Consider the following 27,672-nt stretch of genomic DNA (forward strand, 5'->3'; position numbering starts at 1 on the left):
TTGGCTATATGCAAATTAGTCTGTTCCTGTCCCAGTGCATGATGGGAACAGGGCAAACCAAACTACCAAGCCAATTCTTATACTGGGAAGGAAACAAGCTTCCGGGGACCGGTTTCTGCCATTTCAGGCGTCGTCGGACCGGCTTGCTTGAATCCTGATGGTGCAATGAGCAAGGGACTCACATCTGAGTATACCCTTCCACGCTTATGGTGGACAAAATGATTCAGAAAAGGGGGTGGTGATGAACAGAGTGCCTGAATTAAGCAGACCACTCTTACCCAGTCCAAAGATCAGGGCTTGATCCATCACCGTTTTTTAGCTCACTGCACCATCCCCGCTCAGAACTTGGCTATATGCAAATTAGTCTGTTCCTGTCCCAGTGCATGATGGGAACAGGGCAAACCAAACTACCAAGCCAATTCTTATACTGGGAAGGAAACAAGCTTCCGGGGACCGGTTTCTGCCATTTCAGGCGTCGTCGGCCCGGCTTGCTTGAATCCTGATGGTGCAATGAGCAAGGGACTCACATCTGAGTATACCCTTCCACGCTTATGGTGGACAAAATGATTCAGAAAAGGGGGTGGTGATGAACAGAGTGCCTGAATTAAGCAGACCACTCTTACCCACTCCAAAGATCAGGGCTTGATCCATCACCGTTTTTTAGCTCACTGCACCATCCCAGCTCAGAACTTGGCTATATGCAAATTAGTCTGTTCCTGTCCCAGTGCATGATGGGAACAGGGCAAACCAAACTACCAAGCCAATTCTTATACTGGGAAGGAAACAAGCTTCCGGGGACCGGTTTCTGCCATTTCAGGCGTCGTCGGCCCGGCTTGCTTGAATCCTGATGGTGCAATGAGCAAGGGACTCATGTCTGAGTATACCCTGCCACAACTATAGTGGCCAAAAACAATTCAGAAAAGGGGGTGGTGATGAACAGAGTGTCTGAATTAAGCAGACCACTCTTACCCAGTCCAAAGATCAGGGCTTGATCCATCACCGTTTTATAGCTCACTGCACCATCCCAGCTCAGAACTTGGCTATATGCAAATTAGTCTGTTCCTGTCCCAGTGCATGATGGGAACAGGGCAAACCAAACTACCAAGCCAATTCTTATACTGGGAAGGAAACAAGCTTCCGGGGACTGGTTTCTGCCATTTCAGGCGTCGTCGGCCCGGCTTGCTTGAATCCTGATGGTGCAATGATCAAGGGACTCACATCTGAGTATACCCTTCCACGCTTATGGTGGACAAAATGATTCAGAAAAGGGGGTGGTGATGAACAGAGTGCCTGAATTAAGCAGACCACTCTTACCCAGTCCAAAGATCAGGGCTTGATCCATCACCGTTTTTTAGCTCACTGCACCATCCCAGCTCAGAACTTGGCTATATGCAAATTAGTCTGTTCCTGTCCCAGTGCATGATGGGAACAGGGCAAACCAAACTACCAAGCCAATTCTTATACTGGGAAGGAAACAAGCTTCCGGGGACCGGTTTCTGCCATTTCAGGCGTCGTCGGCCCGGCTTGCTTGAATCCTGATGGTGCAATGAGCAAGGGACTCACATCTGAGTATACCCTTCCACGCTTATGGTGGACAAAATGATTCAGAAAAGGGGGTGGTGATGAACAGAGTGCCTGAATTAAGCAGACCACTCTTACCCAGTGCAAAGATCAGGGCTTGATCCATCACCGTTTTTTAGCTCACTGCACCATCCCAGCTCAGAACTTGGCTATATTCAAATTAGTCTGTTCCTGTCCCAGTGCATGATGGGAACAGGGCAAACCAAACTACCAAGCCAATTCTTATACTGGGAAGGAAACAAGCTTCCGGGGACCGGTTTCTGCCATTTCAGGCGTCGTCGGCCCGGCTTGCTTGAATCCTGATGGTGCAATGAGCAAGGGACTCACATCTGAGTATACCCTTCCACGCTTATGGTGGACAAAATGATTCAGAAAAGGATTCAAGCAAGCCGGGCCGACGAGGCTGAAATGCCAGAAACCGGTCCCCGGTAGCTTGTCTCCTTTCTGGTGAAGAATTGGCTTGGTAGTTTGGTCTGCCCTGTTCCCATGATGCACTGGGCCAGGGACAGACTAATTTGCATATAGCCAGGTTCTGAGCTGGGATGGTGCAGTGAGCTAAATAACGGTGATGGATCAAGCCCTGATCTTTGGACTGGGTAAGAGTGGTCTGCTTAATTCAGACACTCTGTTCATCACCACCCCCATTTCTGAATCGTTTTTGGCCACTATAGGTGTGGCAGGGTATACTCAGACATGAGTCCCTTGCTCACTGCTCCATCAGGATTCAAGCAAGCCGGGCCGACGTGGCTGAAATGTCAGAAACTGGTCCCCGGTAGCTTGTCTCCTTTCTGGTGAAGAATTGGCTTGGTAGTTTGGTCTGCCTGTTCCCATGATGCACTGGGCCAGGGACAGACTAATTTGCATATAGCCAGGTTCTGAGCTGGGATGGGGCAGTGAGCTAAATAACGGTGATGGATCAAGCCCTGATCTTTGGACTGGGTAAGAGTGGTCTGCTTAATTCAGACACTCTGTTCATCACCACCCCATTTTCTGAAACGTTTTTGGCCACTATAGGTGTGGCAGGGTATACTCAGACATGATTCCTTTGTTCACTGCTCCATCAGGATTCAAGCAAGCCGGGCCGACGAGGCTGAAATGCCAGAAACCGGTCCCCGGTAGCTTGTCTCCTTTCTGGTGAAGAATTGGCTTGGTAGTTTGGTCTGCCCTGTTCCTATGATGCACTGGGCCAGGGACAGACTAATTTGCATATAGCCAGGTTCTGAGCTGGGATGGGGCAGTGAGCTAAATAACGGTGATGGATCAAGCCCTGATCTTTGGACTGGTAAGAGTGGTCTGCTTAATTCAGACACTCTGTTCATCACCACCCCCTTTTCTGAATCGTTTTTGGCCACTATAGGTGTGGCAGGGTATACTCAGACATGAGTTCCTTGCTTGCTGCTCCATCAGGATTCAAGCAAGCCGGGCCGACGAGGCTGAAATGCCAGAAACCGGTCCCCGGTAGCTTGTCTCCTTTCTGGTGAAGAATTGGCTTGGTAGTTTGGTCTACCCTGTTCCCATGATGCACTGGGCCAGGGACAGACTAATTTGCATATAGCCAGGTTCTGAGCTGGGATGGGGCAGTGAGCTAAATAACGGTGATGGATCAAGCCCTGATCTTTGGACTGGGTAAGAGTGGTCTGCTTAATTCAGACACTCTGTTCATCACTACCCCCTTTTCTGAATCGTTTTTGGCCACTATAGGTGTGGCAGGGTATACTCAGACATGAGTCCCTTGCTCACTGCTCCATCAGGATTCAAGCAAGCCGGGCCGACGAGGCTGAAATGCCAGAAACCGGTCCCCGGTAGCTTGTCTCCTTTCTGGTGAAGAATTGGCTTGGTAGTTTGGTCTGCCCTGTTCCCATGATGCACTGGGCCAGGGACAGACTAATTTGCATATAGCCAGGTTCTGAGCTGGGATGGGGCAGTGAGCTAAATAACGGTGATGGATCAAGCCCTGATCTTTGGACTGGGTAAGAGTGGTCTGCTTAATTCAGACACTCTGTTCATCACCACCCCCTTTTCTGAATCGTTTTTGGCCACTATAGGTGTGGCAGGGTATACTCAGACATGAGTCCCTTGCTCACTGCTCCATCAGGATTCAAGCAAGCCGGGCCGACGAGGCTGAAATGCCAGAAACCGGTCCCCGGTAGCTTGTCTCCATTCTGGTGAAGAATTGGCTTGGTAGTTTGGTCTGCCCTGTTCCCATGATGCACTGGGCCAGGGACAGACTAATTTGCATATAGCCAGGTTCCGAGCTGGGATGGGGCAGTGAGCTAAATAACGGTGATGGATCAAGCCCTGATCTTTGGACTGGGTAAGAGTGGTCTGCTTAATTCAGACACTCTGTTCATCACCTTCCCCTTTTCTGAATCGTTTTTGGCCACTATAGGTGTGGCAGGGTATACTCAGACATGAGTCCCTTGCTCACTGCTCCATCAGGATTCAAGCAAGCCGGGCCGACGAGGCTGAAATGCCAGAAACCGGTCCCCGGTCGCTTGTCTCCTTTCTAGTGAAGAATTGGCTTGGTAGTTTGGTCTGCCCTGTTCCCATGATGCACTGGGCCAGGGACAGACTAATTTGCATATAGCCAGGTTCTGAGCTGGGATGGGGCAGTGAGCTAAATAACGGTGATGGATCAAGCCCTGATCTTTGGACTGGGTAAGAGTGGTCTGCTTAATTCAGACACTCTGTTCATCACCACCCCCTTTTCTGAATCGTTTTTGGCCACTATAGGTGTGGCAGGGTATCCTCAGACATGAGTCCCTTGCTCACTGCTCCATCAGGATTCAAGCAAGCCGGGCCGACGAGGCTGAAATGCCAGAAACTGGTCCCCGGTATCTTGTCTCCTTTCTGGTGAAGAATTGGCTTGGTAGTTTGGTCTGCCCTGTTCCCATGATGCACTGGGCCAGGGACAGACTAATTTGCATATAGCCAGGTTCTGAGCTGGGATGGGGCAGTGAGCTAAATAACGGTGATGGATCAAGCCCTGATCTTTGGACTGGGTAAGAGTGGTCTGCTTAATTCAGACACTCTGTTCATCACCACCCCCTTTTCTGAATCGTTTTTGGCCACTATAGGTGTGGCAGGGTATACTCAGACATGAGTCCCTTGCTCACTGCTCCATCAGGATTCAAGCAAGCCGGGCCGACGAGGCTGAAATGCCAGAAACCGGTCCCCGGTAGCTTGTCTCCTTTCTGGTGAAGAATTGGCTTGGTAGTTTGGTCTGCCCTGTTCCCATGATGCACTGGGCCAGGGACAGACTAATTTGCATATAGCCAGGTTCTGAGCTGGGATGGGGCAGTGAGCTAAATAACGGTGATGGATCAAGCCCTGATCTTTGGACTGGGTAAGAGTGGTCTGCTTAATTCAGACACTCTGTTCATCACCACCCCCTTTTCTGAATCGTTTTTGGCCACTATAGGTGTGGCAGGGTATACTCAGACATGAGTCCCTTGCTCACTGCTCCATCAGGATTCAAGCAAGCCGGGCCGACGAGGCTGAAATGCCAGAAACCGGTCCCCGGTAGCTTGTCTCCTTTCTGGTGAAGAATTGGCTTGGTAGTTTGGTCTGCCCTGTTCCCATGATGCACTGGGCCAGGGACAGACTAATTTGCATATAGCCAGGTTCTGAGCTGGGATGGGGCAGTGAGCTAAATAACGGTGATGGATCAAGCCCTGATCTTTGGACTGGGTAAGAGTGGTCTGCTTAATTCAGACACTCTGTTCATCACCACCCCCTTTTCTGAATCGTTTTTGGCCACTATAGGTGTGGCAGGGTATACTCAGACATGAGTCCCTTGCTCACTGCTCCATCAGGATTCAAGCAAGCCGGGCCGACGAGGCTGAAATGCCCGAAACCGGTCCCCGGTAGCTTGTCTCCTTTCTGGTGAAAAATTGGCTTGGTAGTTTGGTCTGCCCTGTTCCCATGATGCACTGGGCCAGGGACAGACTAATTTGCATATAGCCAGGTTCTGAGCTGGGATGGGGCAGTGAGCTAAATAACGGTGATGGATCAAGCCCTGATCTTTGGACTGGGTAAGAGTGGTCTGCTTAATTCAGACACTCTGTTCATCACCTTCCCCTTTTCTGAATCGTTTTTGGCCACTATAGGTGTGGCAGGGTATACTCAGACATGAGTCCCTTGCTCACTGCTCCATCAGGATTCAAGCAAGCCGGGCCGACGAGGCTGAAATGCCAGAAACCGGTCCCCGGTAGCTTGTCTCCTTTCTGGTGAAGAATTGGCTTGGTAGTTTGGTCTGCCCTGTTCCCATGATGCACTGGGCCAGGGACAGACTCATTTGCATATAGCCAGGTTCTGAGCTGGGATGGGGCAGTGAGCTAAATAACGGTGATGGATCAAGCCCTGATCTTTGGACTGGGTAAGAGTGGTCTGCTTAATTCAGACACTCTGTTCATCACCACCCCCTTTTCTGAATCGTTTTTGGCCACTATAGGTGTGGCAGGGTATACTCAGACATGAGTCCCTTGCTCACTGCTCCATCAGGATTCAAGCAAGCCGGGCCGACGAGGCTGAAATGCCAGAAACCGGTCCCCGGTAGCTTGTCTCCTTTCTGGTGAAGAATTGGCTTGGTAGTTTGGTCTGCCCTGTTCCCATGATGCACTGGGCCAGGGACAGACTAATTTGCATATAGCCAGGTTTTGAGCTGGGATGGGGCAGTGAGCTAAATAACGGTGATGGATCAAGCCCTGATCTTTGGACTGGGTAAGAGTGGTCTGCTTAATTCAGACACTCTGTTCATCACCACCCCCTTTTCTGAATCGTTTTTGGCCACTATAGTTGTGGCAGGGTATACTCAGACATGAGTCCCTTGCTCACTGCTCCATCAGGATTCAAGCAAGCCGGGCCGACGAGGCTGAAATGCCAGAAACCGGTCCCCGGTAGCTTGTCTCCTTTCTGGTGAAGAATTGGCTTGGTAGTTTGGTCTGCCCTGTTCCCATGATGCACTGGGCCAGGGACAGACTAATTTGCATATAGCCAGGTTCCGAGCTGGGATGGGGCAGTGAGCTAAATAACGGTGATGGATCAAGCCCTGATCTTTGGACTGGGTAAGAGTGGTCTGCTTAATTCAGACACTCTGTTCATCACCTTCCCCTTTTCTGAATCGTTTTTGGCCACTATAGGTGTGGCAGGGTATACTCAGACATGAGTCCCTTTCTCACTGCTCCATCAGGATTCAAGCAAGCCGGGCCGACGAGGCTGAAATGCCAGAAACCGGTCCCCGGTCGCTTGTCTCCTTTCTGGTGAAGAATTGGCTTGGTAGTTTGGTCTGCCCTGTTCCCATGATGCACTGGGCCAGGGACAGACTAATTTGCATATAGCCAGGTTCTGAGCTGGGATGGGGCAGTGAGCTAAATAACGGTGATGGATCAAGCCCTGATCTTTGGACTGGGTAAGAGTGGTCTGCTTAATTCAGACACTCTGTTCATCACCACCCCCTTTTCTGAATCGTTTTTGGCCACTATTGGTGTGGCAGGGTATCCTCAGACATGAGTCCCTTGCTCACTGCTCCATCAGGATTCAAGCAAGCCGGGCCGACGAGGCTGAAATGCCAGAAACTTGTCCCCGGTATCTTGTCTCCTTTCTGGTGAAGAATTGGCTTCCCATGATGCACTGGGCCAGGGATAGACTAATTTGCATATAGCCAGGTTCTGAGCTGGGATGGGGCAGTGAGCTAAATAACGGTGATGGATCAAGCCCTTGTCTCCTTTCTGGTGAAGAATTGGCTTGGTAGTTTGGTCTGCCCTGTTCCCATTTGCATATACATGAGTCCCTTGCTCACTGCTCCATCAGGACCACTCTGTTCATCACCACCCCCTTTTCTGAATCGTTTTTGGCCACTATAGGTGTGGCAGGGTATACTCAGACATGAGTCCCTTGCTCACTGCTCCATCAGGATTCAAGCAAGCCAGGCCGACGAGGCTGAAATGCCCGAAACTGGTCCCCGGTAGCTTGTCTCCTTTCTGGTGAAGAATTGGCTTGGTAGTTTGGTCTGCCCTGTTCCCATGATGCACTGGGCCAGGGACAGACTAATTTGCATATAGCCAGGTTCTGAGCTGGGATGGGGCAGTGAGCTAAATAACGGTGATGGATCAAGCCCTGATCTTTGGACTGGGTAAGAGTGGTCTGCTTAATTCAGACACTCTGTTCATCACCTTCCCCTTTTCTGAATCGTTTTTGGCCACTATAGGTGTGGCAGGGTATACTCAGACATGAGTCCCTTGCTCACTGCTCCATCAGGATTCAAGCAAGCCGGGCCGACGAGGCTGAAATGCCAGAAACCGGTCCCCGGTAGCTTGTCTCCTTTCTGGTGAAGAATTGGCTTGGTAGTTTGGTCTGCCCTGTTCCCATGATGCACTGGGCCAGGGACAGACTCATTTGCATATAGCCAGGTTCTGAGCTGGGATGGGGCAGTGAGCTACATAACGGTGATGGATCAAGCCCTGATCTTTGGACTGGGTAAGAGTGGTCTGCTTAATTCAGACACTCTGTTCATCACCACCCCCTTTTCTGAATCGTTTTTGGCCACTATAGGCGTGGCAGGGTATACTCAGACATGAGTCCCTTGCTCACTGCTCCATCAGGATTCAAGCAAGCCGGGCCGACGAGGCTGAAATGCCAGAAACCGGTCCCCGGTAGCTTGTCTCCTTTCTGGTGAATAATTGGCTTGGTAGTTTGGTCTGCCCTGTTCCCATGATGCACTGGGCCAGGGACAGACTAATTTGCATATAGCCAGGTTCCGAGCTGGGATGGGGCAGTGAGCTAAATAACGGTGATGGATCAAGCCCTGATCTTTGGACTGGGTAAGAGTGGTCTGCTTAATTCAGACACTCTGTTCATCACCTTCCCCTTTTCTGAATCGTTTTTGGCCACTATAGGTGTGGCAGGGTATACCCCTTTTCTGAATCACCCTTGTACATAGGGCGCAGCATCAAAATGAATGGGTGTTGCAGTAGAACGCTCACCACAACACTCACCGCCCACCCCTTTCACGCTAACCATAGCATGAAAGGGGGCCTTATGTATAAGGCAGCGTTAAGTCACGTTAAGTGACTTAACGCTGCCTTGTATATAAGGCGCAGCTCCTATCGCCACCACAACATCAGAAAAGGTGACGTTGTGGTGGCAATAGGGGCTTGTACACATGCCCCTACCTTTTTAGGTCTGGCTTAACATCAAAGCTGCCTAAAAGACTTATTGTCACAAACCCTTTAAAATATAAAGAGTGGGTTTTGAATTTGCTGAGAGTAGTATTTCTTTTGCATTGCATTGTATTTACAGCTTGGTGTATGCCTCCACCTTGATTTGATTTTTTATTTGATTTAATTTTATAAAGTGCAAACGTTTGCCTGGAGGTCTCTAGGCGCTGCCCATGACCCTTAATGAGACGGAGAAGCTACAAAGATTCAAGAATAACTAGTCAGAAACAGAGTGAAAAGTTCAGTCTTTAAAGCCTTCTAAACCTAAGCATGGAAGTGGCCATTCTAGGATGTGCTTGCTTTGCAAAGCATGTTATATCTCAAGAGTACACTGAATCATCATAGGTTAAATTCTTGTTCTCATATATGAATTGTATACAGGCACCAATGAGTATTTAATGTTGTAGTCAGAAGTGAATGCAAACCAGAACAATTGGTTTTGCCAATGTTTTTTTCCTATTCACATTGCTAACGCCATGTTTTTTTCACTGGGTCCGAATCCAGAAATGGATCCATTCTTGGCTTTGTGTCATCCCATAAAAGCTCTGCACATGAGCAACAGTGACTTCACCTTGCACCTTTGTGAAGAATGCCTGTTCCGTCTGCCACACTGTATCATTGTGTAAATCTGATCGTCTGACACACAGAGGGACAACAGGGAAGAGGTCAACAGAAAAGAGGCCATAGGATTGGACTGAGCCCTGTAGGATGAAGGGATTGGAGAAGAGCCCTAGATAGGAATGCAAAATCATTGCATCCCTATCTAGCTTAGCAAGATCTATTCACATAAAGCAAATCACTCCCTGATGCTTCTATGCAACACATTGCAATGACAGCCACACAGGAGAGACAAAAGGACAAATGAAGTAAACAAATATAGGGGCCGATTAGGATGGCGGACGGATCCCCACCACCATGCAGGCGGTGGCGATCCGTCCGCCATCCGTGCCCGTCTGCCAGCTATTTACCCCTCGCCATATTACAATGGCGGGGGGAACCGCGGCAGACGTAAACACCGTTTGCTGCTTTTCCGCCCCGGTCGCTTTGCGGCCGGAGCAGAAAAGGGATCATATGGCTGGCGGTGTCTGAGATTCCTGCGGTCCTATGCCTTTCCGCCGTGGAAAGGCATACAGTCTTTGCTTTGAGGAACCCGTTGCGGGCCCCCAGGGTGAAGGGGGGGGGTGCACATGGGGTGTACCTATGGTACCCCCCAGCATTTCAATGTACAACATGACAGGTACGTGCATTTTAAGCATTGCGGCGGGCGGTGCTGACAGCACCGCCCGCCACAATGTTAAAAATGCTGGATGCGCCCGGCACTGTGGCGGGCGCATCATAATTGCTATGGCGGGACCGCCTCTCACGTGGCGGACGGTCCCGTTTCCACCGGGATGGCGGACGGACATCCTAATGGAACCCATATTTTGTTACTTCACCGTGCCCTGTGACCTCTACAATCACCACTGAAATAGGTTTCATTCAGAGGTTGATCCACCAAGTGTCAAAATACAGAAAGGACTATATGCAGAGATGGTTCTCGAGCTCCTTTTGATTTCACATTCAATTCCAAATAACTAGTGCTTTTTAATGAGGACATTTTGGCCCCTGCTTTATCCATGAATAGAGGAACACATGAACACCTACTGAAAGCAATAGCTGAATATTTTAGCAATATTGTTCTCCTAGCAACTAATTTTGCAAAATGGTGTTCGTTCATGGGCAAGATAATAGTCCAAAGTCTTTAGATTGCAATCCTTAAAAAACTTCAGAAACATCTTTAAACATGTACAAGTTAATAAAAAAAGTTCCACATTTCGAAATAAAACATTTACCGTAACCATTTGTGAAGGCCAAGTAGTTTTGGGTCTGCTGTCTTCATTTATTGTGCTACAATGGTAGTCACACCATAATAATTTTTTTGCTAGATTTAGATTAGTGTATGACTTTTTAATGACTTTCTATCGATGTCATAGGATAACAACTTGTGTTGTGAATGCAGAACAGGATAATTAAAGATCATGTGAAATCACTTATCTGTGACATCAATAAATATTAAAATCCGTATACAACTCTCCACATTTTAAAAGGTTGAGCACTCTGGAGCAGTGCTGGCATTGTTAGGGAGCCAAAATAGCTTCTGATGCCTCAGCCTCTGTGGAGAATAGTCAGTCACTTGAATCATTGTACGCACACATTTTCTTGTACCTCATCCTTCCAACAGTCTTTCTAAGTACTCCATACTCCACCTTACATACACATTTATTACTTTTCTTTTCTCATATCTGAAATCTAGTGACCTTCCTGTTTGTACAGTTTTTACTTGCCTGCTACACTCCCACTTAAATTCTTTCTTGTCCACAGCAAATTCTTTGGTCAGGTATCTCAAGAAATTGTACTGTCAGAAATAAAGTAGATGCAAGGACTACATTATTCTGTTATGAAAACCATGTAAGAGTTTAGGACTCAAACATCTTTAATGGCAGCTTGCTTTGTGTCCCTAGGGTTGTTGTGCTTGATGATTATTTTTAAGACTGCCTGAAGATTCATCTCTGAACGAGGCCAAACTTCTTCCAGCTCAGAGGAGATCATGTTTAAAAATTGGTTGCTTCAATTCATTACGCTTGCACAACATTTATATGATTTTACGTAGAAGCACAACTGAATCACTAGAGCTAAATGCCATTTTGATTGCAAATTGATGTTGCCTCCCAGTGAATGTCCAGTTTTAGATTCAGTTGTGGCTGAGACTATTGAATCCCGAATATCGATGGAACTGAATATTGTTACAACAATATTGTGGGACAAAATATCGAAAGGTAAGTGCGCAGAGAGAGGTAAGGATTTACTGCTCTTAACTGAACATCTACATAGCTTGAACATATTTATATATCATCAAGGTGTATATATGTGGAGTTAGGTATAGAAAATGTATATAAACTTACCATTTGTAATTTGGCCCCTCGAAATTTTTGTCATCCTATTCTGTCCCGTTAAAATTTGTGATTCGATATTCCCAGTCTCCTACACCAATGAAGGTGGAACATTCTTGCAAGAAAATAATTAAAAAGTCAAGGTTTACACAATAAATATATACTCTATATATTACCTACTGGCAGTCGCCAGTAGGTAGTTATAGTTAGGACCTGGTTTAAATAGGAGAGCATTTTTTGCTTTGCCAATATCTTTGGCGCCGTCTGAAAAATCTTCACTGATGATGCTCAGTTTAGCTGCAGTGTTGAAAGTTTCTGGGTGAACTGCCAAGCGGGGGCCGAGAAAAAGGGGGTCCCAAAATGCATTTTCCCCATGTAATTTCCCTTAGGGGTTTTGAGCACGACTACAGCCCCAACCGATGGATGAAATGACACCAAATTTGGCAGAAAGGTAGATCTTAGTCCAGAAAGTGTGCTTTGTATGATTTGATGTATTTCCCTCTAGTAGTTTTAGGGATATTAACTGAAATCCAAATTGGTATATCTGGAGACGCGGATCCTCCACAGATCCGACAGTCCCGTGCTGAAATCTGATTGGCTGCCAACACTTAAACCAGGAAGTGATGATAGCTATCTTGAAACTCGGATTGAGTCTCCCCCCAATAAAGAAAAGGGGTCAGGGTAGGTATGCCCTGACCCATTTGGTCTGGTGCTGGGGTCCCCCAAGGCATTTATGATTATTTTTTTACCAAAAATCGCAGGAGGATCCACGAATCCCATGAAGATGGAAAAAAATCATGGTCTGCCGGCTTCTTTTCAGTTTAGCCCCCGGGTGGGCCAGGTCATGCGCAATTGAAGTAAAAAGGAAGGGTCACATGGGCCCTCCTCCTAAGGCTCCGTTGAGTTGCAGGGACCACCACCTCCCCTGGGCTTCATTTACATATGTGAGGGAGGGGCGCCCAATGGACCCTTCCTCCATTGGGCTCATTGAGCCCTTGGGACCACCACCTCTCCAGGGCTTCATCACAATAGTGAAGGGGGCCACGTGGACCCCCTCCTCTGGCTTTTTGGCCCGGGGACCAGCATCCCCCTGGGGCCAAATCCATATTTAAAACAGGGAGGGTGGCCACGTGGCCCTCCTCCTGAGTGATATACAGCCCCGGGGACTACCACTCCCCCAGGGTCGGCCCTTGTTAATTAAAGGACAGGGGCCTTTAATGACCTTGGGACCACCACCCCCAGGGCTGGCTCCTGCTATCTCCAGCAGGGCCTACCCTTAGGAGATAGCTGTTTGCTTTTGCTTGGTGAAAGCACACACTAATTCCTCTGTCAGCAAATGGGAGCTGTCAAACTGCTCCTGCTTGCTGGGAGCGGAGTTTTCATCCATTTCCCTGCCCACTGTCAAGCGGGCAGGGAAATAGATTAAAGGATTGCTCCCACACAGGGAGCTGCATTTTATATAGCGCAAACTTGACCAAAATGTATCGGGTATCAGAACGCTTTACACAAGCACCAGTTGTATTACATGAGAACATATTCATTTAAGAGATTAAGGGCCCGATGTAGGTAATTTCCATTTACCGATTCATAAATACCGACTCACACCGAACCGGTGTTTCTGAATCGGTAAATGGAATGTAGGTAAAAAATCGGTAAAAGTTACTGAATCGGAATGACTCGGTAACCCAAATCGGTATTTACCGAATCGGAAAAATCCGACTCGGTAAATTCCGAGTCGGTGAAACCCAAGCATCCCTATGGGCCTCCTGGCCCATAGGAATGAATGGGAATTACCGAATTGGAAAAATCCAAATTGGAAATTACCAAATCGGATTTTACCGATTCGGTAATTACCGAATCGTGAGTTTGAAAACAGCCATGTGAGCCTGCCAACCAATCAGGGACCCCCACCACACCCCACAACCAAGGCCCTGAGAATCCAACCAATCAGATTGAAGCACTCCACCCCAGTACCTGGGAGTGGCCACACCCATGCAGGTGCAAACCAACAGAACAAACATTTCAGCAGAGGTGAGAGGAGCAGAGCAGCCACAAGCAAGCAGTGCTACAGGATGGAGTCAACTGAAGGCCAAAAAGATGGTGGGGAGAGAAAACGAAAAATCTAATTCAGCCCAGAGGAACTACAGGTGGCTGTAGAGGAAATTGTAAGCCACTACCGGCAAATTTTCGGGAGGCAGTCTCTGCAAGTTGCAGAGACTGTGAAGAGGAACATTTGTATCTCCATACAGGGCAAAGTGAATGCCTTTGGTGTGACCCACTGGGAGATTGAGGACATAAAAAAGCAGTGGTATGACCTGCGCATCGTGACAAAAAAGAAGATTGCGGCCCAGAAAAAGGATGCTGGTGAGACTGGAGGTGGCAGGAGCAAAGCCCCTAAGCTGACAGCAATTGAGGAGCTAGTGGAAACCACCATGGAGCCTGAATGCATCCATGGGATAGGCGACATGGACAGCACAGCAAGAGCTACAAAAAAACAAGGTAAGAGGCATGCACCCTAATCCACACCCATCAACCTGACCCCGTACTCCACTGTGTAGAGTAATCATACTGCTTAACAACTCATACTCGGTGTCAGCAATGCATCATGGTAGACGTAGTCATACATACATAGATGCAAAGCATCCACTACATGATCCAGCAAGGCATGCCACACACATCACCAAACACACAATGTGCACAGGGCAAAGATGTGTAGACTATTTATTTAAGAACTACACACAGATGAACAACAACAGAGACCCTATGTTAATTTCATTCCACAGGAGAGTCCTCACGCAGTTCAGCACCACCAAGGGAGGAGAGGGCACCAGCACCTAAGAGAGGGGAGAAAGAGAAGAGACAATCTGGTCACAGGGCGGCAGAAGGAGGCAACGACACCACCCAGGCAGCCTCATCACCAGACCGACCCACAACACCTGTCCCACTTTCCCCTCTGTTGTTCGGATCACCTGAACTGACAACCACACCCATTTCAATGTCCAGGGTGTCCATCCCGGGAGGGGCAAGTAGGCATGAGGAGCCCCCTCAGAGGATCCTGCAAACCTCTGAATCGGAGGATGAGGATGTCATCCCCCACAAGAATGCACCTGTGGCTGACAGGGCAAGACCGCCGACAGCAGCAGGCGCTGCGCGCACCAGTGTACTTGGCAGGAGGGCACGTGAGGGTGGGGAGGGGCAGGAAGGGGAGAGCGTCTTCTGTGGCCTGGAGGGCACAATGGTGAAGGTGCAGCACCAGCAGGCCAAAGCACTGTTAGCCATGCATAGGCAGGTCCGCTGCATGAACACTAAAATGTCCAACATGGACAAGGGCATAGGCCACATTGCATCAAGCCTGGATCAAATTGCTAAGGGGATTACAGACATCTCCACTTACATGGGAGTACTGTCGGATAAGCTGGACAGGGACCATCTGCAGCGTGCCAAGGATCGACAGTACATGCGCCAACAAACTAAAGCGATGAATAGATTTGCCACGAGTACCTCACTACTGTGCAAACGCTCTATTACCATGCAGGATGCAGTAATGCACTGCTGCACAGACCTGACACGGGGCATGGGTAGAGTGACGTCTGTGATGGAGCAGATGCTCAACACCAACACTGGCAATGCTGGTGACACGGGTGTGGAGGAGACGGAGGCGTCAAGCAGCAGGAGTGGTGCTAGCACACCAGTACCGGAGGTGCACAGGAGCGGCAGGCGCAGCCATGCAGAATCAGGCCCCAGTAGGGAAACTGAAAGCCAGGCACAACAATCGCGCAATGTGGTGCGTGGACGTAAGCACCAACCCGTTGGTGCTAATTTACTGAACTGCACACAGTGACGGCAACTGAGCAGGAGCAGCCAGAGACATTGACTTTGATAAATGATGCCCTTTCAGATGTGACAATGATGATGTAGTGCAGATTAAACTACACTTGTCAATCACTACACCTGTCTATGTGTCATACATTACCTAGAAATATCGACGTGTAATTTCTGTCCGTCTCAATCTACCATCTAGTGCTGCTGGTCCTGTTGCCTGGGCCTCTGCATGTTCTTGGTCCTCATCGATGTTCTCGTGATGTGTCAACTCCACCTCTGTGCCTTCCTTGGTAGCCAGATTGTGCAAAATGGCACAGGTCACTATTATCTTGCAACACAGGATGGGGGTGTACTGTCGAGCACCTCCACTCTTGTGGAGGCAGCGGAACCTGCTCTTGAGGAGTCCAAATGTTCGCTCCACTACGTTGCGAGTAGACCTGTGTGCCACATTGTATCGTCTTTCGGCTCTGTTGGTTAGGTTGAGGTACAGTGTGAGCACAAAGGAACGCAGGGCATATGCACTATCACCTGGGAGGGAATGAGAGGTACATGCGTTACAATCACATTGCACATTCAGCTGCCATTCATTACAGGGTGTGGTACACATATTTACCTAGCAGATATCCATCTCCAAAATCTCCAGCAACTAGCCGTGTGTATATTCCGCTGTTCTGGAAAATGTAGGAGTCGTGCGTGCTCCCAGGAAATTTGGCCACTATGTCGGTGATGATATTGCCTGCATTGCATATCACCTGCACATTAATGGAGTGCGTACACTTACGGTTTCTGTATATGTGTTCTGTGGCTGCAGGTGGGCATAGGGGAATGTGGGTGCCATCTATGCAGCCTATCACATGCAGGAAGTGTGCCAGTCCATAGAAATCAGTTTTTGTTTTTGCAAGTTCCGCAGGTGTGTCAGGGAACCGGATGTAATGTCCCATTCTCTGTGTCATGGCATCCAGAAACTTCCTGAAAAAACGGGACAGACAGCTCTGGGATACACCTCCTACTGCTGCTATCACACTCTGGTAGCTCCCAGAGGCCAGCAGGTGTAAGCTACACAGCACCTGGACATGGGGTGGGATGGCATGGGCCCTGGGTGTTGAGTGATCCAGGTATGGGTGGAGGTCCCTTATTAGGTCATGATGGTCCTGGGGTGCAGCCTGTACCTCTGGAGTATCTCAGGCTCAGTCAATTGGAACAGAGCGATCCTCTGCCTGTATACCTGCTCCTCCCTTTGCCATACCCTCAGACCTGCAGCCTGTAGCCTTCGCCTCCTCGCAATCACATAGAGTGCCGCCATTTTTGCAACACTGTTGCATTTTGGGCCCATTTTATAGGCTGCACATGGTTACCACCTGCTTTCAGTCCATGGTAAATACCGACTCTTAAATACCGAATTTCATTGAATTCGGTATTTTTGGCCTTTCCTACATCTCGTTGGGCATTTTTTCCGATTTCTTATTTACCGATTCGGTGAATAAGGACTCGGTAAATAAGGTATCGGTAAATACCGAATCTGTAATTATGTATTCGGTAAATACAGATTCGGTATTTTCCCGATTCATATTTACCGAATCGGTATATTTTTGACTCCTACGTCTCTTTTTTTAAATACCGGTCGGTAACGGCCGATTTTACCGATTTTGGGCCGTTACCGACCGGTAAAGGGCTACCTACATCGGGCCCTAAGTGTTTTTCCCAGAATCAAAGGATCTTTTGCGTTTTGCGTCCCTGACGAGACTCGAACCTAGTTCCCCAGCTCCGAGGTCGACCGATCTGGCCGTTAGGTGAACTCGTCTCCCCAATATTTAGCAGCTCCCTGCGAGCGGGAGCAATGCCAGGGACCACAAGAGCATTAAGGCTCCCCGTGACACCCAATGTTGCACTCAGGGTGCCCTGGGTGGGCATCCAGGATCAGGAGGCCAGGCCCCGGGGTCCCCAGGGCCAAAATAGGCCCCGGGAGGAGGCCGAGTGGCCCCCTCCCCTTCTGATAATTGGCCGGGCCCGGGGGGATTGAGTCCAGGAAGGGGGCTGCTTGGCCAACTTCCCCATTAAGTTTTGCACAGCCCTGATGCTCATTTCAGAGAAATTAAACCTCAACTGGAAACAGTTACAAATGTAACCATAATGGGTGTCCCGAAGCTCCCCTTTTGTAAAGGACAAATACTCCTAACTTCCTGGGCTTGGCAAAGCTCCACTTCTATAAAGGACAAATAATCCTAACTTCCTTGGCTTGGCAAAGGCAATGCAAGTGTGTTTTCTCGGCAGTTCCACATTGAAAAATGATCTAAAATCCTTTGTGAAGGTGAATGCATCGATGATTTACCAGAGTCAATTAATCAATCAGTGTTTATTAAGCTCGACTACTCACCCGCAAGGGTCTTAAGTAAGGGTGGGCGGAGCTCTCGGAGTTGCACTATGCGGAATTTCAAAGATTTGCATTAACACTCTGTGGAATTCCGCAGGGTTCCCTCTGCCGATGTAAATACTTTATTTCGGTTAATTACCTTAGAAAAAAGTAAGTACTGCCTCCACTACCTTATGCAATGCTCGTTGACACCGCAATTAGCAGGGGATTTCCCGCTTAACTTGACTGAGTTGTTTTTCCTCAAAGACAAAAAGAGACAAAAAGCAAAATTTGTTTGAATGAACAGTGCGCATTGAACATTCCAATGTATTGTGCACTCCCCCATGTGCCTTCGTGTTTATGTTATTGTATGTATGTACAGGCTACTACTTTCCCATTTTAGAAGTTCAAAACGACCGTGCTCGTGTTTTGGTCTAGACCAAGCATTTTAGCTCATGCAACGGATTCACAGTTCGCAGAGGCATCTGCTTTGGCGACTCAGCATGCATAGTAAGAGCTATATAAAAAACAATAATATATAGCACATTATATTGAGGCAGGAAGACCCAGGCTAAAAATCATTATGTCCCTAATTTTGGTCACAGTTTCCACAATAAGTACCACATGTATGTTCTTCAAAGACCAACGAATGCTCCAAAATTCAGCAGACCTCCTGCATTCAGGGATTGTTAGAAAACTGTTGGCAAATTTCCAAGACCACCAAGTGTTCATTTTCCTAGCTGCAGGGTGGCTGAAAAAGTGACTCCAAGCAGCTTCATGCGCTGTTGGATGGCCGGGTTAGAGTCGCTGCTATGATGACCCTTCTTCCAGCGCTTTAGCTTGCCCACCATGCCAAAGCGCAGATTCCCTGTTTTCCCCATAATGCCTATTGGCAGCAGGGTGCTACACAGCCAGCCGGGAAAGGACTGGAGTGGGCCCAGGTTAACAATGCTCTGCTAGTGCTGACACTAAATGGCATGAACATAAAAGAAGGACAAGCATCGCAATACTTCTGCAGCTTGTAATGTAATAATGATTCTATCATGCCTTGCTTGCCCATGCCTGTTATTGATAAATTAGCTGTTGATCCCAAAATGTCAGTCTCTTGTGCACACTCAGTATTCCTTTCTCATGCATCTTCTCACTTTGACTTTTGTACTTTGGTGCGCTTCACAATGCCGCCATCTCATTGTCTGTCAACACTTCTCTGTCCCGCCCTTACATATATTAATTCATACAAATCCTAATGACTGGATACCTTGGTCCATTATCTATGACTGCTTTTGGCTGAAACAAATTCAGTTACTTTGCTTTAAACTGCAATGAGCTGCAATTCCAATATGGCTCCTAGTTTCTTTTTTTAACCATCGCAGCTATTTAGTAAGTCTGTTGTCTGTTCATCCGGAAGGGCTGTCTAGTACCTCTGATTGCCCGACCACAGTATGTTTTGTGATGCTATGCGTGGGAGGTGGAGGCAAACTCTACTATGCAGTGAAATCAGAGTTTTTTGCTGAACTACACATTCCCAGCAGAGCGCAGAGTCGCAAAACACTGTGAACTTCATATGTGGAGCAGAATTACCGGCCCAACCTTAGTCTTAAGGTGCTGGGTGGAGGTTGGGAGGGGCAGCAGGTCCTACTGGGTGCTGAGGTTCAGTTGAAGAGCCAGGTCTTGAGATCGTTCCTGAATTGGGTCAGCGACTGGGATAGCCTGAGGTGGAGAGGAAGGGTGTTCCAAGTTTTGGCGGGGAGGTAGGAAAAGGATCTTCTTCGTGTCCTGGTCTTGCGGATCCAAAGGATGGTGGGAAGGGCCAGTTCGGTGAGCAGAGGTTTCTGGTGGGTATGTGGAATGAGAGGCAGAGGTTAAGGTATGCTGTTCCGGGGTAGTGGAGGGCTTTGTAGGCGTGTGTGAGAAACTTGAAGGTGACTCTTCTGTTGACTGGTAGCCAGTGGAGTACTCACAGGTGTTCAGAGATATGGCTGTGGTGGGGGATGTTGAAGGCCAGTCTATCTCAGGCGTTCTGAACGTTCTGCAGTTTCCTAAGGAGTTTCTGGGACGCCTGCATCAAGTGCGTTGCCATAGTGGAGTCTGCTACTGATGAGTGCATGGGTGACCATCTTTCTGGGTTCAGTGGGGATCCAACTGAAAGTCTTTTGAAGCAGGTGAAGAGTGTAGAAGCATGATGAAGAGACGGTGTTGATCTGGCAGTTCATTGTGGTTAAGGAGTCCAGTATGATGCCGAGGCTTGGTGTGTGGGGGGTTCCTAACGCAGCGGGCCACCAGCAGATTTTCCAAGCAGAGGAGTCGGGTCCCAGGACGAGGAATTTGGTCTTGTCCGAGTTGAGCTTGAGGTGGCTGTCTCTCATTCAGGTAGGAATGGCCTTAATCCCGTCGTGGAGTTATTTGTGGTGATTGTGGATTTGTTGGTGAGGGAGAGGATCATTTGGGTGTCGGTGTAGGAGACAATGTTGAGTCCATGGGTCCTGGCTATGGCTGCAAGCGGGGCCATGTAGACGTTGAAGAGGGTGAGGCTCAGGGGGACTCTACATCCGATCTCTGTGGGCTCTGAGAGGAACAGTGGTAGTGTGACTCACTGTGTTCTACCGGTGAGGAAGGAACAGATCCAGTCCAGGGCTTTGTCGCGAAATGCCGGCATCGTGGAGTCTTATGCTCAGGGTGTGGTCGGAGACGGTGTTGAAGGTGGCTGAGAGGTCCAGGGGGATGAGGGCTGCTGTTTCTCCCACCCGAGGAGGGAGCAGATGTCATCGGATGTGGCGAGGAGGGTCGTCTCGGTGCTGTGGTTGTTTCGGAAGCTGGATTGAGAGGAGTCTAGGACATGGTTGGCTTCGATGGACTCAGAGAGTTGGGCATTAATGGCCTTCTTGATGACTTTGACTGGGAAGGGGAGCAGGGAGATGGGTTTAAAATTCTTGAGGCCTGTTGGGTCGGTTGATGGTTTCTTCAGCAGGGGGTTGATCTAGGCATGTTTCCAGTCATCAGGGAAGGTGGCGGTCTCAATGGAGCTGTTAATGGTGTGGCGTAATTCGGGGGCGATGGAGTTGGCAGCTCTGTGGAAGATGTAGTGCGGGCAGGGATCCGAGGGTGCTCAGGAGTGAATCCCCTTCATGGTATTGAGAGTGTCATCCGTTCCAGTTGAACAGGATCTGTTGGGGTTGTCATTGTTGCAGGTGATGGGCGGGTCTTGGGTGTCAATATTGTCACAGATCTGCTTGATCTTGTGGTGGAAGTAGGTGCCAAGTTTGTTGCAGACGTCTTGGGAGGGTGGGACTTCTTTGGTCTCACTGTTGGTTTTAGCAAACACCTTGACGATGGCGAAGGGTTCTTTGCTGTTGTGTGCATTGACGTTGATTCTGGCATTGATTCTGTTGAGAGTGTGTAGTGACTGTAATGGGTGCATTCTCTCTTGGCCTGTCCTGGTGAGAGCAAAGCCCATGGTTCTTCCTTTAAATAACTATGAGTATTGAAATGTGCACAACCACCAGAAGCTCTGCCCATTTGACACTGCCCTGCTCACCTTAGTAGTATGCTGTGGTCTTCCCGCCTTTTGCCTGTGGGGGGTTGGCCGCAGGGCCTGATACAGGCCAGGCCCTGTGGCCCACCGCCGGCTGCATTAAAAAATAACCATAGAAATTCACTGGAAAAAACAAAGGTTACATGGACGTTATAGTTCGGGATAAGCATTTCAAAAAATCTTACAAATTCACTGAAAAAAACTAAGGTTACAGGGACGTTATAGTTAGGTTCTCAATTTCCATGCACAAAAACATAGAAATCCAGCTGTTATAGCTTCAGTTATTTCAAGTAACTATAACTCATATCCTAATGTAACTATAGCTCACACCCTCACCTTGCACAGCTAATTTCCCCACATATTTAATCATTGACAATATCTTCTATAGCATTATTGATATCATCACTGCAACATTTGTCATTAAATTATTGATGAGAAAACAGTGCATGGCAGGGGTTACATGGACGTTATAGTTCGGGATAAGCATTTTAAAAAACCTTACAAATTCACTGAAAAAAAAACTAAGGTTACAGGGACGTTATAGTTAGGTTCTCAATTTCCATGCACAAAAACATAGAAATCCAGCTGTTATAGCTTCAGTTATTTCAAGTAATTATAACTCATATCCTAATGTAACTATAGCTCACACCCTCACCTTGCACAGCTAATTTCCCCACATATTTAATCATTGACAACATCTTCTACAGCATTATTGATATCACCACTGCAACATTTGTCATTAAATTATTGATGAGAAAACAGTGCATGGCAGGGGTGCGAGGTATAGTTACCTTTGCATGGCAGGAGTGCGACGTATAGTTACCTTAGGGTACGAGTTATAGTTGTTTCAAATAATTCTAACTATAACAGTTGAATTTCTATGGTTTTGTGCGTGTAAGTTCAGGACCTAACTATAGCGTTTCTGTAACCTTTGGTTTTTCAGTCTCATCAGTCTACCATTAATTGCACCTGTCTCTGTCGGTCTGGGGTTGCAATGCCCAGGGCTGGACTGGCCATTCTGGTACCTTGGGGTAGCCATGCTCCAGACCACTGTAATGTCAGTGCCCAAACATTCAGTCATATGTCGTTGGGTAAATAGACTCTGAGCTTCAGATGACACTCTTACCCTCATGTAGACATCAGTTAGTGTTCTGTAGGTAGATCATAGGATACACTTCCTGCACTGTCATCACATCTTTACTTCCTCCTGAGGTTGGTAAATTGAATACCAATACATCGTTTAATAGTAGCACATGGTATCAAAGCTTGGAGTGTTGTCATTGGTATTATATAATCACCCACAATCACTCCACTGCACAATCTGATCTTGGATAGCATCTTTTGAAGGCTTTCACTTCTCGTGGATGTATCTTCTTTAAATGTGTTTTTACATAATGCCCCAGTCCTCTGCAGAGTAGACCATTTGTGAATGATCCACATGCAGACAAACAGTGAGTGAAGACTGCAAGGTCTTTTGCTCACCTGATGGATTCCACTAGTATTTCACTCACTAGTCACTTCATTCAATGCAATTGTGCATTTACCACTTTCTACCTTCCCACAAGAGAGTGTTTCCATTGTCGTGTGTCACAGAGAAGTGCTTCCCAATGAATTATTTATTTGATACAAAATAATATTTCATTATGTTGGAACAACAAGAGAGTTCCATACCATAGTCTGGGTTTGAAGGATCCATTGAACATGATGCCGCTTGACTAAGCAACTACCCTCTGGGAGAGCAGTGACAACCTCTCTCATGCAGTCGCCCTGTAAAGCACTAATTAGCAAACTTGAAAACTCAAAAGATTTATTCAGTATGATACAGCTATCGTCATAGTAGTTTCACCTAGAGAAGCATGTCATGCAAATGAAAGGAGTGCTGGGAAAATAAGAATGTGCTCAGTGAGACGAAATGCATAAGGCTATTTTTGGGCTGCACATTGATTCCTTTTGGGCTACAAAAGACCAGGTTGTTGGTTTCTGGTAACTCTCCATACAGCCTGCATGCCACTGGCTTCATATGTAGCTGCTGCATGTCCCTCCTTCCTTTGTTGGGTGGCATCCATTGAAGCAAATGCAGGGATAATGACTCTTTACAGAGTCACTGACTGTTTGATGTGTAAACCTGCTGGACTCTGTCAGGTGTGCATGGGTGAGCAAACCAGTGTTGCTAATATATGACGTACAGAAAGTAAGGTGCTAGGCCAGGGGCGAGATCTCTCGATCTGAATTTGTCCAATAAGGCCAAAAACACTAACTCACAAAAGTAAACTGGTTTTCGTGGTGCCACCCTCACTCATCATTGTCAGCTTGGGACAAGCAGCAATGCCTTGTTAAGAGAAGATGCAAGTGTTATATGCTAAACAACAAATTAAAGAACAATTAAGTTAAATAAAAAAACAGTAGTGAGTGTAGGTGCCCAGGCGCCGTCTCTTGTGCTTCAGTGGGACCTTGACCTCGCCTTGCCCTTCTGACTTGTATTTGTGTATTGGTGTCTGTCTACTGCTGTTTTCTTGTTAGCTGCTCATTCTGCCGCCAAATCGGTAACTCTGCTTCTTGGTGCCGTTTGTTCTATCTGCACCCTGTCTCTGTTTAACTGCTCCTTTTTTGCTTCCTTTGTTCCTCTTAACAGAGCCTTTTTTGCATATTTTGCTCCTCTTACTGCTCTGTTTTGCATCTTGGTATCTTCTGTCAGTTTTTGCCCCCTCACTTGCTCCACGGATTGCATTTTCCAACCTTGGCACTCCCACCAGACATTCCTGCTCTATCTGCTGGACTTTCCTGCTCTTGCTGAACCAGCCCACTGCCCCCCTGTGCTCCTCCCTCTCTCAAAGACCCTACTTAGTGGAGGTCACAGCGTGTCAGCACAGTAGGCAAGCTACTAGCACCCCAAAAGCAAGTCAGTCTGCTCTCGTCCGCAACTGGACTGCACCCAGGACCAGGATCCCTGGCCCAAATGCTTCACGCAGCTACACCAACGACAAATCCATGGTGAGTCCCTTTGTCTGCTTGCTTTGCTACTTCACCTGCCTTCACACAACTATTCCCACTTCCCACACACACCATACCCCTCACCAAGGTAGAACTCAAGATTCGCACCCACACAGCACCAAACACCCAACCCGCACAATACTCACTCGCATGCGTGCCCCTCAACACAAGCTCACCCTGCAAGCACTCCACTGATATTTGGGACCTCAACTCCAACGCACCGGACCTCCTCTTCTTCAGAAAAGTGTGGCTCAATGGTTAGAGCGGCAGACCCTGATGCAGTAGTCTGGCCGGGACCAGGGTTCAATTCCCGCCTCGGCGGGTCTCGGGCTCAATTTCCTCGGACCTGATAATTCTCGCCTCGGTGCCAATTCTAATCATGAGTCCCACTCTGCACCTCTGGGCAATAGCTTGCTTAATCTCTACAACGGCCCCAACAACACTGAGGATGCCTGACTTCACCTTGGGGGTGCCCAGGAGTGGGCTCCTCACAGGGAAAGGCCAGGAAGGGTTCCTCGGTGGTATTCGTACAAGCGCCAAGATGCCTACGGGTAGTTGTGCGCTATACAAGTGCGTAATCATTTCATCATCAGTGCTAGACATCGCCACAGCCTGTCCCTTCTGGATTCACAATTCTGCACCAGGACCGACCCCATACACCAGGAAGAGGACTTGCCATCATCTCCAGAGACACCATCAAGTGTACCTCTTACACTGACTAAGAAGCCACTTTTATGGAACACATGCACTTCAAGCTTCAGGCAGACACTAAAGCCACTTTCAAAGGCACCCTCGCCTCCTGGCCTGCTGGACCTTGCACCCACTTCATCATCCGCCTCACCAGTCTCACTGCACCCCTCACCATCAGCACCAATGACCTCATACTCATAGGTGATCTCAACTTTCACCTCAGCAACCCTATGGACTCCAACTCCAAGGACTTCTTTGAAAGTATACAGAACCTCGGCCTCACCCAGATTGTAGGAGGCCCTATCCACAATGCCAGACACACTCTGGACCATTTCTTCTCCACCAGCAACAAGCTTAAAGTCAGCCACATCACTTTACTCATGGATGGATCACCCCATCATACACTTCCACATAAAAGGGCCACCAACCACTCCTACAGAGTCCAGCAAGACCCCATGCCACTGCTGGAAAAAAGTCACAGAAATGGAATGGCTCAACGCCCTCCAGCAAAACTACACAGACCCCACCAACGACCTCATCAATGACACAAATAACTTCAACAACTGGATCAACCCTAGCACCAATACCCTGGCACCCCTGAAAAACACAAAACACCAAAGATCCAGCAAACAAACTAGCTGATACAAAGCTGACCTCAGAAAATCCAAGAGAGTTTTCAAATAACATGAGAGGAAATCGAGAACCAGCCGAATATCTAGCACAAGAAACATCTACAAGGCCGCACTGAGACACTGTCACCATAAAGTACAAGAGACCAAATAAACAGCCCTGACCCTGAGAACAGCTCCGGTCCATGCAGGTAACAGCAGTGGGGTGATGAATTAATTATTCATTTAGTTTTCCCTCTGCATAGTCCCTCAGAATCCCCCCTTACATTGCCCCACCGCTGTTACCTGCACAGACCGCGGCTGCCTGAGAATCGAATCTAACTTCAACAACTGCAAGAAACGTTTAGCCATTGTCAAGGATTTCACCAACCCAACAGTCTCAACCCAAACCATCACCCCTACACAAAAACTCTACAACAACCTCCCGATTCTTTCAGGAAATATCACCAAGATCTACAGCAACTTCGATCCCCAGCCACCACCTATTGACATTTCCATCCTGCTAACCTAATCAATCAGCTGCTACCAACTGACAGCATGGAACCCTGTATCCATTGAGGACATTGCAGCAATAATAAAGACAGTTCACTCTGGTGCTCCCACAGACCCCTGCCCCACCATATCTATGATCTGAAAAGATCCACGATCAGTGCTGCATTCACTTCCATCAGCAACACCTCCTTCAAGACAGCCACTTTCTCTGTAAGCTGGAAAGACGCAGAAGTCACTGTCCTCCTCAAAAAATCTTCAACTGACCCCGAAGTACTCAACAACTACCGGCTGATATCATTTCTCTCCTTCTCAGCCAGTCATTGAGGAGAACCCTGATCACCTAGAACGCCACAAACTCTTAGATGACTGGTAATCAGAATTCTGAAACAACCACAGCACTGAAACAACCATGTTTACTGCCACAGATGGTGATAGAGCGCGCAGGTCACCCGAATATAATTTTTACCATATGCACATTTGGGCCCATAAATTAAATTTTACCCTATTTATTAATCGGGTAACCTACACTCTACTACCAGTAATCCAGAATACTAACTAATTCCTATTTACCTTGGACTTACCAATCCTTGTCCTTGGCACCTATGACCACTATGGATCAGGGAGCTAGCTGCAAAGATAAGCAGTCAACAGAAATACCATAACACTGATAATATTTGCACTCATGTAATAACCACAGACTCGGGAAGTTTTGAAAACCTTTATCTAGTTCTCTTCAAGGTTAGAAAGCATGAGGTTCACAGCAAGTAAACTATCGATAACCAAAATCATGAAAAGCGTATAACCATGTAAGAAGAATATAAGGCCAACCATTTAGAAAACTAAAGGGAAGGTAAGAACAGGGAATGAACTCACAGAATCTTTATTTAGAAAGGTGTTTCTAAAGGACGGGGAAAAATAAGGAACATGCTAGAATGTCACAGTATATTGTTTCCTACAGGATGGGTAAGAAAAGGGAACATGGAATAATAAATGACAACAACCGGGTTCACCATGTAACTATAAGGTGAGTAAGAAATTTGAACACGCTAATAATTCAGTATGATCACTTTAGTGAAATAAAGGGAGGGTAAAGAAAAGGAACATCTATTTATTCAGAGACAGTACTTTAGTATCCAACTATAAGGGGGGGAAAAATGGAACATGCTAATAAAGGCACTTTCATGACTTCAGTATTTTATCACAAGGGAAGGGAAAAAAGGAACATATGCAATTATAACTTTTAGCAAGATTTCAGGAAAGGGTAAAAGAAAGAAGGACGCAAAGGTGTTTCCCTCACAGATTTATATTTACCTAGAATGGTGTGGAGACCAACCCTGGCCACGGGTCAGTTAAGGACAGAAGGAACCCCAAGGAATGCAGTCGCCAGTAGGCCAGCAGGTACAGAATAGAAACCCAGGACAGGAAAACCAGATTAGGA

The sequence above is a fragment of the Lissotriton helveticus genome, chromosome 6 (assembly GCF_964261635.1).
Source record: "Lissotriton helveticus chromosome 6, aLisHel1.1, whole genome shotgun sequence".
In the NCBI taxonomy this organism is placed as follows: Eukaryota; Metazoa; Chordata; class Amphibia; order Caudata; family Salamandridae; genus Lissotriton; species Lissotriton helveticus.